The sequence below is a fragment of the Triticum aestivum genome, chromosome 1A (genome assembly GCF_018294505.1).
Source record: "Triticum aestivum cultivar Chinese Spring chromosome 1A, IWGSC CS RefSeq v2.1, whole genome shotgun sequence".
NCBI lineage: Eukaryota > Viridiplantae > Streptophyta > Magnoliopsida > Poales > Poaceae > Triticum > Triticum aestivum.
This window is the reverse complement of record NC_057794.1, coordinates 152,153,288-152,169,694: the sequence shown is the minus strand read 5'-3', so window position 1 is coordinate 152,169,694 and position 16,407 is coordinate 152,153,288.

The following is a 16,407-nucleotide window of genomic DNA, read 5'->3' as shown; positions in this document are numbered from 1 at the left end:
TTCACTCGTGCATGCACACGCCCTCCTCGCCCTCCCCCTCCCTCAGCATTCCATCCATCGCGCAAATTCTTTTTTAGGTTGTTCTCCCATAGTCTCCAAAACTCCTTTTCGACACACACCGATCGATAAACCTCTCCAGCGATGTCTGCCTACAACATACACACGCACCTTCCATCTCCTCATTTCTATGTCCATGCCTCGTGTCTCTCATACGGTCCCACTCACGTGTAAACTCTCACCCCTCTTTTCATCAATCTCACAATCGCACACTCCCCCCTATCTAGCTAGTAGCTCAGCATCTCGCACCACCTCCTAGCTCCATTCTCTCTGTCTATCCATCTCGTTGGGCCTTATTTGCCTCTAACAAATGGATGTACACCGACCGAGCTCCCGCTATACATATAGCTATCTAGGTCCTTATAACTCGTTTTTCCCCACGCGTCGATCGATCTACCTCATTAGTGATGTCTCTCCCTTCCTCCGACAAACAACAATTGATCTACCGATCTAGTTAGGTTTGCTTACCAAACACATGGTTCCCCTTCATCATCGATGCATGCGTCCCGACACATCTATCACGCACAGGCACACACGGAAACACATCCCCACTCTTATTGATAATATGGCAGTTCTACCCTCAGTTTGTCTAGTAGGCCTCTCCCACCATCTTCGAGAAGCAACACCATCACCCATCCGGCACTCTACCCCTCTCCCCTCCTCTCTCTCTCCTCTCTCTCTCTCTCTGTCCAACCTATTTCCCGTCCTTCAGTTATGTATGGATGTCGACTGAACTCCCTCAAGACATAGCTGGGTCGCTCCTTCTCAACACATATACGAGTCGTTCTACCTCTCTAGTTTAGGCCTTTGCCTCCCCCTCCTCCCCCACACACACTGATACATCGAGCGCTCTAGTAATGTCTACCTGCCACACCCAAACTTGCCATGTGCCCTCCGACGTTCTGGTAGGTTAGTCGCCCTATATCTTTGACTTGCACACACACAATTTCGATGGCTCTCTTCATGGATCTCGCACCCACCCACTGTAGCGACCCGACCTCAGATGGCCAAGTCTCTGTGCTTCAGTGTCATCCCTGGATCGGTAATGCTGACACACAGTACTCGAAGGATTTATAACAGAGTGGCAATCACACACTTATTACATCGAATGTCTCAAGAGAGAACTTATGAAAATAATATGGCTTAAGGCCATCTAATACAATAACAACGGAAGGCTTGGAATATAAAGTGAGTCCATCAACTCCAACGGCATAGCTGAGCTGCACGGCAACGACCTAACGACCTTACTCCTCATTTGAAAAGTCTGCAACATAATACGTTGCAGCCCGAAAGCGGGTCAGCACATGGAATCTGCTGGCAAAATAACACAGTAGAGCAAGAACAGAGTAATGCTAACACTACATGCATATTTGTCTGGTGGAAAGCTCTATGGTTATAGTTTTTTCGTAAAGCCATTTTTTCCCTACAAGAAAGGAATAGATTTTAATTTAACTATCATGGTAGTTGAAACATCATTGAGAGGGTTCCTCCAACTCAATCTCAATTAAAGTGATTAACATCCCAATAGTATTAATTAAGAATGATGAGATACATGTGATAACCCAAATACTAGATACTCAAGATTTGTCCATAACCAGGGACACGGCTAACCATGATTAGATTATACACTCTGTAGAGGTTTGCGCACTTTTCCCCACAAGACTCGATCGCCTCCATTGGATTTCTTGCACTACAAGGTATTTGAGAAACGGATGACCGAGACATAGTCTTTCAGAAACATTAACTCACTACTCCGGACAGACCATACCAAACCTACATCCCACTACCTGCTGATCTGCCTCTTCAAGAGCTTCACGTAACTTACTCAACTATGCTAGAGCCCATAGTAGCTTGTGGCTGCACACGGAAGTTTCTAGCATGAACCATCTCAGTTCCCTTTGAGCCTAGGTGGCGGTCCATAGGAAGATCACACGGTTACTCCGGGATTTCCAAAAAATACAGGCAACACTGGGTACTCCAGGTGCCTCAATCCACCCAGATGTTAATTTAAATTGCCACCTTAAGTTGAACCATTAATTAATGATCTCACATCTGTCATGGATTTCACTCAAACCCAAACCACGTCTACGAGCATAGCATAGCAATATAAGCAAACGTAGAAGTAACTCCCAAAGGTTTGAATGTAACAGGGTAATAGGTTCTACCTCATCAACTACTTCCCAACCCACATGTTAATGACATCCTAACCATGCAATGTTTGAGGATTGGAACTAATGCATAAAAACTGGGTATGAGAAGAGTATGATCAATGTGTTACTTGCCTTGCTGACGATCTGCAAAACCTAGGGACTCGTAGTAGCACGCTTCGCACTCCGGGTGTTCTATCGCAAACAAACAATAACATACATAAGCAACAAGCAAAGGGCGCAAGAAAAACTCAAATAAAAGAGATTGACCGGAAAGTTCAACTTAAGAACTCCGGTTAGCAAAAATAATCAAATTAAACAGAGCACCGAAACTCAAACGGCGAAAGAGAAAAGCTTCGCTTTACTAATCTGAACCTAGGTCAAATTTTACAGTAGCAAAAACTTATTTAAAGGGGAGGGGGCTGGGGCTGCTTGGGGGAGGGGGCAAGGAATTGGCGGCAGCGGGGAGTCCGGCTCGGACTTGGAGTCCAGGTCGACGGCGGCGGCACGCGCCGCAGGGAAGCGACGGTGACTGCGGGCGGCCTGGCTCGGCTGGGTCTTATGCCCAGTCGGGCGCGGAACTCTTTTTTTTTAATATTTACGCCGACTGAAATAAAATCCTAGAAAAATAAATAAAAATATAAAAATGCCAAAACAAATTTTCACCATCTAAATAAAATATTTAGAACGAGATGAACATTTTCTTGGCCCTAAAATGCAATTTTGAAAACGTGCAATTTTTCTAATGCAAATAAAATCAAATAAAAACAAATAAATGATTTTAATATTTTTCCTCCGATATTTCAATTATTTTTTAGAAGTCATATTATCTCCTCTCATATATTTTTATATGAAATATTTTTCGGAGGGAAAAATAATTAAAATCACAATCCTCGTTTCATTTTTTGATAACAATCAAATATGAAAACCGGGAAATCCCCAACTCTCTCCGAAGGTCCTTGAGTTGCTCAGGATTTCGAGGATTGCGGAGCGAAAATGCAATAAAATATGATATGCATGGATGACTTATGTATAACATTCCAAATTGAAAATTTGGGATGTTACAAACCTACCCCCCTTAAGATGAATCTCGCCCTCGAGATTTGGGTTGGCTAGAAAATAGGTGTGGGTGGTCTTTGCGGAGATCATGCTCTCGTTCCCAGGTGGCTTCATCCTCGGTATGGTGGCTCCACTGAACTTTGCAAAACTTGATAACTTTACTGCGAGTGATTCTCCTGGCAAACTCAAGAATCTTTACTAGCTTTTCTTCATAAGTCAAGTCACTGTCCAACTGAATTGCCTCCAAGGGTACTGTATCCCTTAATGGTATATCGGCCATATCAGCATGACACTTCTTCAGCTGTAAAACGTGGAACACATCATGAACTCCTGACAATCCTTTGGGTAATTCAACCTTGTAGGCAACTTCTCCCATCCGTTCCAAAACACAATACGGTCCTACAAATCTCGGAGCTAGTTTCCCCTTAACTCCAAAACGTTTCACTCCTCGCAAGGGAGATACTCACAGATATACTCTGTCTCCAATTTCATAAGTTACCTCTTTGCATTTTGAGTCCGCATAACTCTTCTGTCTGGACTGCGCAATCTTCAGTCTATCGCGAATCAATTTAACCTTTTCCTCAGACTCCTTGATCAAGTCTGGTCCAAACAATTGTCGGTCTCCTACCTCGTCCCACATCAACGGTGTTCTGCACCTGCGTCCATACAGGGCTTCAAACGGTGCCATCTTCAAACTGGCTTGGTAGCTATTGTTGTACGAAAATTCTGTGTAAGGCAAATTGTCATCCCAACTAGATCCATAATCTAGCGCACAGGCTCTCAACATCTCCTCCGGAATTTGGTTCACTCTCTCAGTCTGTCCATCTGTCTACGGGTGAAAAGCTGTACTGAGCTCTAACCTTGTTCCCAAAGTCTAATGTAACTGATGCCAGAACTTTGAAGTAAACTGTGTTCCTCTATGTGATACGATGGTTCTCGGAACTCCCTGCAGACATACGATCCTGGACATATAAATCTTGGCCAACTTTGCACTGGTATAAGTGGTTTTCACTGGGATGAAGTGAGTCACTTTGGTCAAGCGATCAACTACTACCCATATGGAATCATATCCTGCTTTGGTCCTGGGCAATCCGGTGATAAAGTCCACGCCCAGTTTATCCCACTTCCATTCAGTTATTGGCATAGGCTGTAATAGTCCTGCTAGCTTTTGATGGTCTGCCTTCACTCTCTGACATACATCACATATGGCTACATACTCGGCGATATCCTTCTTCATACCGGTCCACCAGAAACGTTCTTCAAATCCAGATACATCTTGGTGTTTCCTGGGTGTATCGAGTATGGTGAGTCATGAGCCTCTTGAAGTATTGACTTCCTGATCTCATGGTTATTGGGCACATAAACTCGATCCTCAAACCATAAGGTATCATGCTCATCTTCACGAAAACCTTTGGCCTTTCCTTTGCCCATCTTCTCCTTTATTTCGGCAATCTCCTTGTCATCCTTCTGAGCTTCCCGAATCTTGTCCAGCAATGTCGACTGGACCTCCATTGCTGCAACGAAACCTCTAGGAACAATCTCTAATCGAAGTTCCATGATATCCTCTGCTAACTCCTTTAGCAATCCCTTACCTTCAAGGATATTAGCATAACTCTTCCTGCTCAAGGCGTCTGCTACAACATTGGCCTTTCCTGGGTGATAGTGTAGCTTCATATCATAATCCTTTATAAGCTCCAACCATCTCCTTTTCCTAAGGTTCAGTTCCTTCTGGGTGAAAATTTACTTCAAACTATTAAGGTCCGTGTATACATCACATCAGTTTCCAATAAGGTAATGTCTCCAGGTCTTCAATGCATGCACTACGGCTGCTAACTCCAAATCATGCGTGGCATAGTTCAACTCATGAGGTTTTAGTTGTCGTGAGGCATACAAAACAACTCTTCCATCCTGCATAAGTACACATCCAAGTCCTAAGCGAGAGGCGTCGCAATACACTTGGAATTCCTTATGTATATCCGGCAGTGTTAGCACTGGTGTCGTAGTCAACCATTCCTTCAACTCCTAGAAACTTGCCTCGCAATCTTATGTCCATTTAAACTTGGTATCCTTCTTTAACAGTTCAGTCATTGGTTTCGCAATCTTGGAAAAGTTCTCAATGAATCTCCGATAGTAACCTGCGAGTCCAAGGAAACTGCAGATCTCGCTAACTGAGGTGGGTGCCAACCATTCAGTGACTGATTGAATTTTGATGGGGTCTACTGCTATACCTTCTCCCGATATAACATGTCCAAGGAACTTGACTTCCTTCAACCAAAACTCACATTTGCTAAACTTAGCATACAACTGGTGTTCCCTGAGTTTCTCGAGAACTAAACGCAAATGCTCCTTATGCTCCTCTTCATTCTTCGAGTATACCATAATATCATCAATAAACACCACAACAAACTTATCCAAATACTCCATGAACACCTTGTTCATCATGCTCATGAAAATAAGCAGGGCCATTAGTTAGTCCAAATGACATGACCGTGTACTCGTATAATCCATACAGCGTTGTGAACGCTGTCTTTGGTATATCCTTCTCACATATCTCAAACTGATGGTATCCCGATCTCAAATCGATCTTCGAGAACACTTTAGCTCCTTGTAACACCGGCGGCTGTAACCTTAGAAAACAGGCTAGGTTGTCCACTGGCGGCGGGTTGTTGTTGTTGTTGTTACCCTAGTTTTGAACTAGCAATTGCATCAAAGTATTCTGCTGCTGGATCAACTGGGTGAGCTCCGGTGAGAAAACAAAACCAGTGTCACGTCTCGGAGTCATGTGATGGGTTTAGATGGAAGAGATCAGAATAGAAAAGAGGTCTAATGGGAAAACACTACCCATATGCACATGAGACAAACACAAACATTTCACTCAATCAATCAAGCAAGGGCATGCAAACGGTCTAGAACTATCGCAAAAGTGCTCATCTACTACTAATTACATGGGAAAATACTACTAATATTGGGTGGTCATCTAGAAATTTTGATCGATGGAAGACTCCATGATGTCTGCTCTAGCTTCGTCTTCAAAGTCATCATCACTAGGATCGGAATCGGTGTCGTCGATGATGATGTAGTCCTCGGGGCATATCTCCTTGGGTTCTTCTTCTTCTTCTGTTGGTACTGGTCCTCCCATTAATACTCCGATCTTCTTGACTAGGTCGTCATTCTTCTCCAGTAGTGTCTTGATTTCCTCCTCATATCCATCGCGTGTAAACTTGAGTTCTTCCTCCAACTCGATGATTCTAGTCTTCGCCTTCTTCAAGTCCATCATGTCCGCGCACATCTGGTTCTCCTGACGTCGAATGTGCTGGTTTAACTCCTGGATGAAAGCTGTAATGGATCGATCCTTCCTGGTGCTGATTACTTCCCATTGCTCGTCTCGGCGCCCACATATTTGGTAGATAGTGTCCTTAAGCTCCCTGTTGTAGACTTCTCCAATGCGTCCCATGGTAATGTGGGCTGTCATGCTCTTGCCTAGACTCCAGGTGGGTGCTTCAAAAGAAAATTCTATGGGTTTAGAAGTTGGTGAGAACGTTCTTCCTGGAACTTATACTTGAATCATCCAGCGCTCCTCTTCGGGTAAAGTGGCGTTGTATGTTTCAGTGAAGCTTGGTATTCCAATGTTCAAGTACCTAGTGACTTCCTTCAAGTGGCGCCCAAAAGGTGTGTCTTCATCCGGTTGTGCAAACTTGTTCTTCATCTCCACCATCCTAAAGAGTAGAAAACGGAGAGGAGTCAGAAATGAGTAGAGAAGTGTGGCCTAGGGTTTATCTTAGTGGTCGTGTCCTACACTCAGTGTGTGCTCTGATACCATCTTGTAGCGACCCGACCTCAGATGGCCAAGTCTCTGTGCTTCAGTGTCATCCCTGGATCGGTAATGCTGACACACACATTACTCGAAGGATTTATAACAGAGTGGCTATCACACACTTATTACATCGAATGTCTCAAGAGAGAACTTATTACAATAATATGGCTTAAGGCCATCTAATACGATAACAACGGAAGGCTTGAAAGATAAAGTGAGTCCATCAACTCCAACGGCATAGCTGAGCTGCACGGCAATGACCTAACGACCTTACTCCTCATTTGAAAAGTCTGCAACATAATACGTTGCAGCCCGAAAGCGGGTCAGCACATGGAATCTGCTGGCAAAATAACACAGTAGAGCAAGAACAGAGTAATGCTAACACTACATGCATATTTGTCTGGTGGAAAGCTCTATGGTTATAGTTTTTTCGTAAAGCCATTTTTTCCCTACAAGAAAGGAATAGATTTTAATTTAACTATCATGGTAGTTGAAACATCATTGAGAAGGTTCCTCCAACTCAATCTCAATTGAAGTGATTAACATCCCAATAGTATTAATTAAGAATGATGAGATACATGTGATAACCCAAATACTAGATACTCAAGATTTGTCCATAACCAGGGACACGGCTAACCATGATTAGATTATACACTCTGTAGAGGTTTGCGCACTTTTCCCCACAAGACTCGATCGCCTCCATTGGATTTCTTGCACTACAAGGTATTTGAGAAACGGATGACCGAGACATAGTCTTTCAGAAACATTAACTCACTACTCCGGACAGACCATACCAAACCTACATCCCACTACCTGCTGATCTGCCTCTTCAAGAGCTTCACGTAACTTACTCAACTATGCTAGAGCCCATAGTAGCTTGTGGCTGCACACGGATGTTTCTAGCATGAACCATCTCAGTTCCCTTTGAGCCTAGGTGGCGGTCCATAGGAAGATCACACGGTTACTCCGGGATTTCCAAAAAATACAGGCAACACTGGGTACTCCAGGTGCCTCAATCCACCCAGATGTTAATTTAAATTGCCACCTTAAGTTGAACCATTAATTAATGATCTCACATCTGTCATGGATTTCACTCAAACCCAAACCACGTCTACGAGCATAGCATAGCAATATAAGCAAACGTAGAAGTAACTCCCAAAGGTTTGAATGTAACAGGGTAATAGGTTCTACCTCATCAACTACTTCCCAACCCACATGTTAATGACATCCTAACCATGCAATGTTTGAGGATTGGAACTAATGCATAAAAACTGGGTATGAGAAGAGTATGATCAATGTGTTACTTGCCTTGCTGACGATCTGCAAAACCTAGGGACTCGTAGTAGCACGCTTCGCACTCCGGGTGTTCTATCGCAAACAAACAATAACATACATAAGCAACAAGCAAAGGGCGCAAGAAAAACTCAAATAAAAGAGATTGACCAGAAAGTTCAACTTAAGAACTCCGGTTAGCAAAAATAATCAAATTAAACAGAGCACCGAAACTCAAACGGCGAAAGAGAAAAGCTCCGCTTTACTAATCTGAACCTACGTCAAATTTTACAGTAGCAAAAACTTATTGAAGTTGGTTAAGAGGAAAGAGGGTTTCAAGACGAAACTCTAGGCGCTTGAATCGTCTGATTCCGACAAACGAGCGAAAAGAAAAACAGAAACTAAGATTGGATCAGAAATCGCGATCAGAGAAAACATGGAATAAATCCGATAAAAAGAAACTGACGAATAGACTAACGAACGAGCGTTGGTTAGCTGTATCTAACGGGCGAAGAACCGTTCGTTAAGACGAACGTGCGGACGAATGTCCGCTAACTAGAAGAACCGAGAAAACCGGCGAATCCGAAAAAAATGGATCCAGGGTTTCTAAAAAAAGAAAGAAAACCGAACGTTTTTTTTAAAAAAACCGGCGGCGGAGTCCGGTGGCTACCTCCCGCGAGGGCTCCGGCGGGGCGGGGCGCAGGCGGCGGGGCGGCGGCTCGCGGGGGCGGTGGTGGCAGCAGGCGTGGGCGGTGGCAGTAGCTGCGAGCGGCGGCGGCTGGCGCGGCATGGGGCGGCGGTGGCTGCAGGCGGCGTGGGCGGCAGTGTTGGAGGGGTGGCGACGGTATTTAAAGGGGAGGGGTGGCGGCTGCTTGGGGGAGGGGGCAAGGCAGGGGCGGCGGCGGGAAGTCCGGCTCGGACTTGGAGTCCGGGTCGGCGGCGGTGGCGCGCGCACGAAGGGAGGCGGCGGCGGCTGCGGGCGGCCTGGCTCTGCTGGGTCTTAGGCCTAGTCGGGCGCAGAACTATTTTTTTAAATAATTACGCCGACCGAAATAAAATCCTAGAAAAATAAATAAAAATATAAAAATGCCAAAACAAATTTTCACCGTCTAAATAAAATATTTAGAACGAGATGAACATTTTCTTGGCCCTAAAATGCAATTTTGAAAACGTGCAATTTTTCTAATGCAAATAAAATTCAAATAAAATCAAATAAAAACAAATAAATAATTTTAATATTTTTCCTCCAATATTTCAATTATTTTGGAGAAGTCATATTATCTCCTCTCATATATTTTTATATGAAATATTTTTCGGAGGGAAAAATAATTAAAATCACAATCATCGTTTCATTTTTTTATAACAATCAAATACGAAACCGGAAAATCCCCAACTCTCTCCGAAGGTCCTTGAGTTGCTTAGGATTTCGAGGACTGCGGAGCAAAAATGCAATAAAATATGATATGCATGGATGACTTATGTATAACATTCCAAATTGAAAATTTGGGATGTTACACCCACTTGATCGTCTCTTTGACTCTATAGATATCTATGACCCCTCCCTCTCTTCTCGTGGATCGGCCCCTCTATATATGATATCGATAGGGCTCTATTTCACACACATTGCATGTGTCAATTTTTTGTTTGAGATGTCATCGACACATATTCCCACAAATACATTCACGAAATCACCCCCCCCAACAAAAAACACTCACGAACGCACACGCCATTTGTCTAGGTTTGTATCTCTCTCACACACACCCACGTAGGTGGGGGACATGCACAAAGAGAAGGGGTGCACGCATGGCGCATGTACTCCCATCTCTTTCCCAACCACACCCGCGCAGGTAGACGGTGGAGCTCATTTCTGTACGAAAAGGCAGCCCACGTGATAATTTGACACGTGTACTGGTTGTCCACTTGATGGAGGATCGTCTACCACGGGTGAACAAACAAATTATGACTTGACGCGTTATGTTTAAAAAGAGGCAAACCATGTGCGGCCTACCTTAGAGGCAATTCTCTATACACTCGGGATGCTCCATGTGTATTACTTTTGATGTGTCCCGTCAACTCGCAGAACAAGGAGAAGCTTGCTTAGTACACCGTCTCCCCCGCCCACGGGTGTGGTGGCTCGTAGGACGAGGTGAAGCTTTCTTACTATGCCTTACGCCCGCTCCCTCGCCCACGCAAGCGGTGGCTCGCGGGACGAGGAGAAAATTTTACTACTCCCTCCGTTTACTCCTCATCCCTACCTTGGTTAGAGAGATTATCATACTGTTTGGAATACATGTCCTTTAGTAGATTTCAATATGAATTACTAGTACATACTCCAAACATTGATGTATATAGACGTATTTTAGAGTGTAGATTCACTCATTTTGCTCCGTATGTAGTCAATATTGAGACAGATGTAATAGTACGCACTCTCCCTCGCCCACGTGGTGGACGTGCGGCAATTCATTCGGTCTCATATAGCTAGAACGATATATACTGTTATACGTCTCCAACATATCTATAATTTTTGATTGCTCCATGCTATATTATCTACTGTTTTGGACATTATTGGGCTTTATTATCCACTTTTATATTATTTTTGGGACTAACCTATTAACCGGAGGCCCAGCCCAGAATTGTTGTTTCTTGCCTGTTTTAGGGTTTCGAAGAAAAGGAATATCAAACAGAGTCCAAACGGAATGAAACCTTCGGGAACGTGATTTTCTCACCGAATACAACTCAGGAGACTTGGACCCTACGTCAAGCTAATTAATAGGAGGCCACGAGGTAGGGGGCGTGCCTGCCTCCCCCCCCCCCCCAGGCGCGCCCTCCACCCTCGTGGGCCCCCTATTGCTCCACCGACATACTTCTTCCTCCTATATATATCCATGTACCCCCAAACGATCAGATACGGAGCCAAAAACCTAATTCCACCGCCGCAACTTTCTATATCCACGAGATCCCATCTTTAGGCCTGTTCCGGAGCTCCGCCGGAGGGGGCATCGATCACGGAGGGCTTCTACATCATCATCCAAGCCCTTCCGATGAAGTGTGAGTAGTTTACTTCAGACCTACGGGTCCATAGTTAGTAGCTAGATGGCTTCTTCTCTCTTTTTGGATCTCAATACAATGTTCTCCCCCTCTCTCGTGGAGATCTATTTGATGTAATCTTCTTTTTGCGGTGTGTTTGTTGAGAACGATGAATTGTGGGTTTATGATCAAGTCTATCTATGAATAATATTTGAATCTTCTCTGAATTCTTTTATGTATGATTGGTTATCTTTGCAAGTCTATTCGAATTATGAGTTTGGTTTGGCCTACTAGATTGGTTGTTCTTGCCATGGGAGAAGTGCTTAGCTTTGGGTTCGATCTTGTGGTGTCCTTTCCCAGTGACAGAAGGGGCAGCAAGGCACGCATTGTATCATTTTTTACTATATACTGCAAGGCAACAGCCTCACAGTCCTTTATTAAAGCCAAGAAGTAAAAGATATACAAAGTCACAAAAAAGAAACAAGGTTAGGGGGAGAGGCTACTTACAAAGAGAGTTTAAGGTAGGGAAGCTATCCAAGAAGTTAGACTATTTCTATATTTACACTTGATTCTATGAGCTAAAAGAGAAATATCATGAAAAAAAATCCTCCTCCAGGATCTGAAGGTAGGCAACTTATTTCTGAAAATCCTCCCATTCCTTTGTGTCCAAATATTCCAAGTAGCCGTGAAGACTACCTCAGAAAAAAATGGGTAGCCAAAGTCCTTCCTAGCTGCGCAAGCCATCTCAAAAGTAGTCTGGTTAGGGTGAAAACTCCATGAGATGCCCAAGTAATTCCAGACACGTTGGCTGAAGTTGCAAACAAAGAAAAGATGAGCTCTATCTTCATGCAAAGCTGAGAGACACATAACACACGTGTCATCCTGAATAATCCAATGCCTTCACTGCATCATGTCCCTATTGTTTAGACGATCCATCAAGAGGAGCTAGTCAAACACCTTGAGCTTGAGTGTGCAAGAACATTTCCAGATCCACCCGAATATGGGGTCAACCACGACGTCAGAAAAACAAGACAAACAATAAATCCTTGACATCATTTTCATTTCCAGACATCATTTTCCCCCTCATGCAAATTGATCAAAGGCATTAAAGCCTGGAGCTGATTGAATTCCTCGAAGGCTTCAACTGATAAAGGCAGGTCAAAATTGTCGGTCGGGTCAGACAGCTCCATCACATCCTTGATGGTAAGCGTGTCATCAATTACAAAAGAGTGAAGCCTCGGGAATCGTTGTTGCATGATAACCACAGTGTTATTAAGTTGCCAACAGTCCAACCAAAAAACCACCATATCCCCCGACCGCACGTGAGGGACAGCCAACTTACAAAATTTGTCATACAGCTTCAACACGTCTCGCCACCAGAAAGAACCACAACATTGAGTGACTTGGGGCGGTGCGGCAGCATAATATGTGTCCCAGATGAGTGAAACCCAGGGCACGTCCGACTTATTAAAAAATTTGAAGAGATGCTTGATCAAGAAGGCATCATTTTGTATGCCTAGGTCCAGCACTCCAAGGCCTCCCCGATTCTTTGGCCGACAGACCAAATCCCAAGCCGCCAATGATTGCCGTGGTGTATCAGAGTTTCCCCTCCACAAACATTGCCGCATGATATGTTCAATCTGCTTCAAAATTCCTTGAGGCAACAAGAGAGTGCACAGAAAATATATTGGCATAGAACAAAGAACATATTTCAAAAGTTGCAGCCGGCTCCCTTGGTTCAACAGACAAGAGGAAGGAGATAATCTTCTCTCAATGCGATCCACTAAGGGCAACAAGTCATAAATTATGGGCCTAGAGGTACCCATTGGCAATCCAAGATAGGTAAATGGCATGGAACCAACATCACACCCAAGCAAAGCAGCTACATGCTTACCCTCATCATCGGACATATTTATTGGAATCAACGAAGATTTACTAAAGTTGACCCGCAAACCGTAGACTTGGCAAAGACCTCAAGCATTTCCTTGAAAGCAATGAGCTGGCTGTCCACAGCAGGAAGAACAATTAGTGTGTCGTCAGCGTATTACACAATCGGATAATCCATCGAAGAGGTTGGTATGGGAAGTGTGAGAATGTTCCATGCGCACATCTCATTAACCACCGACTGTAATAAATCCACAGCAATCACAGATAACAAAGGAGATAATGGATCTCCTTGACGCACACCCGAACGGCAGACAAAGTGGTTACCAGGCACACCATTTAGAAGAACCGAAGATGACCCAGTGGACAAGATGCTATCAATCCAACTTGTCCAACGGTTATCAAACGCCTTACATTTCAAGATCCTGAGAATCAGCTCATGCTCAATGGTAACAAACGCCTTCGTGAAGTCAAGCTTGAGAAGGATTATAGGCCTTTTGGATGCCTTGCACTGATGGATGTATTCGAAACACCATGCTAGGCAGTCCTGTATGGATCGACAATGAAGAAACCCATATTGATTGCGGTGAATGCACTTTAAGATCACACCCTGTAAACGATTAGCCAAAAGTTTAGTTAAAAACTTTAGGCAAGTATTTGTCAATTATATGGGCCTAAAATCACCAATATATTCCGGGCTCAACTTCTTAGGAATGAGGGTAATAAGAGATGTATTCAGACACTCCATGTCACACTTTCCATCATAAAAATCTTGGACTAGCTTCATAAAATCCTTCTTCAAAATATTCCAACATTTCTTTAAAAAAAGACCAGTAAACCCGTCAGGGCCCGGAGCGCGATCAGAGGGCATGTTATTAATTATCGTATCCACCTCGGAGTCCGTGAAAAGCAAGGATAAATCCTCAAGACCATCAATCTGAGTAATTAATGTGTCAAGGTCAAAACCCATTTGGATACCTTTGGCCTGGCCCATTCTTTGATTAAAATCAGACCAAAACATCCCCGCTATGTGTTGATGGTCAGAGATCACCTCCCCATCCACAGACTTGATCGAGGAAATGGTGTTCCTCCGAAACCTTTCAGTTGCCATAGCGTGGAAAATTTTGGAATTTTCCTCGCCAACTTTGATGTTTCTGATCGTGCAAAGTTGTTTCCAATAAATAAACTACCAATGCAAAATATCTTCAAGGTGCAATTTAACAATCCTGCAAAAATTGAACTCCGGCCAACTCAAGGGCCTAAATTCCTCAATATTATCTAGAAAAATGATCACTTTATTGCAATAAGCAATGAGAGCCTTGACTGTGGACAGGTTGAGGTGCCATTTCTTAAGAGCATAACGAAGTGATTTGAACTTAGCAGAAATGGTTAAGGCAATAGAAGATTTACCTACAGGCCTGTTCCAAACCTCAGAAACACAATCCGTAAAACCAGGCAAATCAACCCAATAGTTTTCAAAGCGAAACACTTTTGCCTTGGGAATACAAGTGGCAATGGAAACCACACACGGGACGCGATCAGAGGTAGTGCGCGCAAGAGGAAGAACCATTGTGTTGGGGTGATCTTGTGTCCAAGCCACAAACGTAAAAAACAAATCAATCTGCTCGAGAAGAGGTGAGGTTTGCATATTGGACCATGTGTACTGATGACCCTTGATTGGCAACTCAACAAGACCCAAATGACCAATTATTTCATTAAACAAAAAAATATCATTCACATCACCACCCGGCTGATTTCGGTTCTCAATCGAGCGCATAAAGTTGAAGTCACCCAAAAGTAACCAATTCTCCTCGAACTGAATATCAAGATTATATAACCACTGCACAAAATCTTCACGCGCAGAACCTTGACACGGGCCATAGATTGAAACAAGAAACCAAGATTCCGATGTGTGTTTAGATTGAAACTTCACAATAATACCATAGGATTTAGCCTCAATTAAGTTGCCTATGAAAAAGGAAGAGTTCCAAATAACCACCATACCAGCAGACGCCCCAGCCGAGGGCACATAGACAAAGTTATCAAAACGCCTTGGACAGAATTTTCTAATGAAGCGTTGATCAATATGCATGCATTTGGTTTCCTGGAGGCAAACAACAGAACACCCGCTTTCATCAATCTTTTGCCTAACCGCAAGCTGACGCGCTTCAGAATTCAGACCCCTAACATTCCAACAAAGAACTTTCCACTCTCTAAACATTGTCTGATTCATTATAAACTAAAAGAAGACACATTAAAAGTAGGCCACACAATGACCTACAACACATTAAATGGACGAGTACTGCAAAGTTCCAAAAAGATAAGAATAGATAAATGGCGATTATGGTACGCCATGGACCTAAACCCTGGATGAAGTAGCTAATCATCAGAGCTTGTGCTGTTGTTGGACTTGGCAGGATTAGCTGCAAGCTTATCCGTCGAGATCTTCTCCGGCGCAATGCGAAGACGAGCACCAATTCTCTGAAGATCAACTATAGCAGTCAGAGGAGGCACTGCAGAGTTATCGTCAGGCTAGGATGCCATAGTTTTACGCTTCTTCAGAGTGTGTGGCTTCTTAGATGGAGTACCAGCAGTCACCTTGCGATATCCATCATGCAGGGCACTGAGACGAGCACTGCGCCTGACCTCAGAATCAACAATGACACGAGAGGCCTTGGGCTTTCTTCCACGCTTCAGAGAAGCTTGAGGAATAGCAGAAAATTCGAAAGCTTCAGCAACAGGCTCATCAATATCATCAAAACAAAGAACTCGAGCTAATGGCCTTTTAACATGTGTCACCTCCCTCATTTGGTTGGTAGAAGGAACAGGTGCAGGTAGCAGCAGCAAATTGGGGGCTGGAGCACTGAAAAGAGGCTCCCACGACTGCTTGTTCTGAAGAGCACCAAGATTAGACTGGAAGACAAACTTTGGAATGTCCGAGATCCCGATAAACGGCAGCACCTTCTCAAAAGTGCGCTTCCACTGCATCACAGGAGGTAAGACCGGCCCAAAGACAGTTAACACTTGCCCAATCATCAGTGGAGGCTGCTGTGGTCCCATTGGGTGCTGGAAAACAACCATATCCGCAGCAACATTATCATTGTTAACTGAATCTTCAGAAAGCTCCAGCACAATGGACTCCTGAGA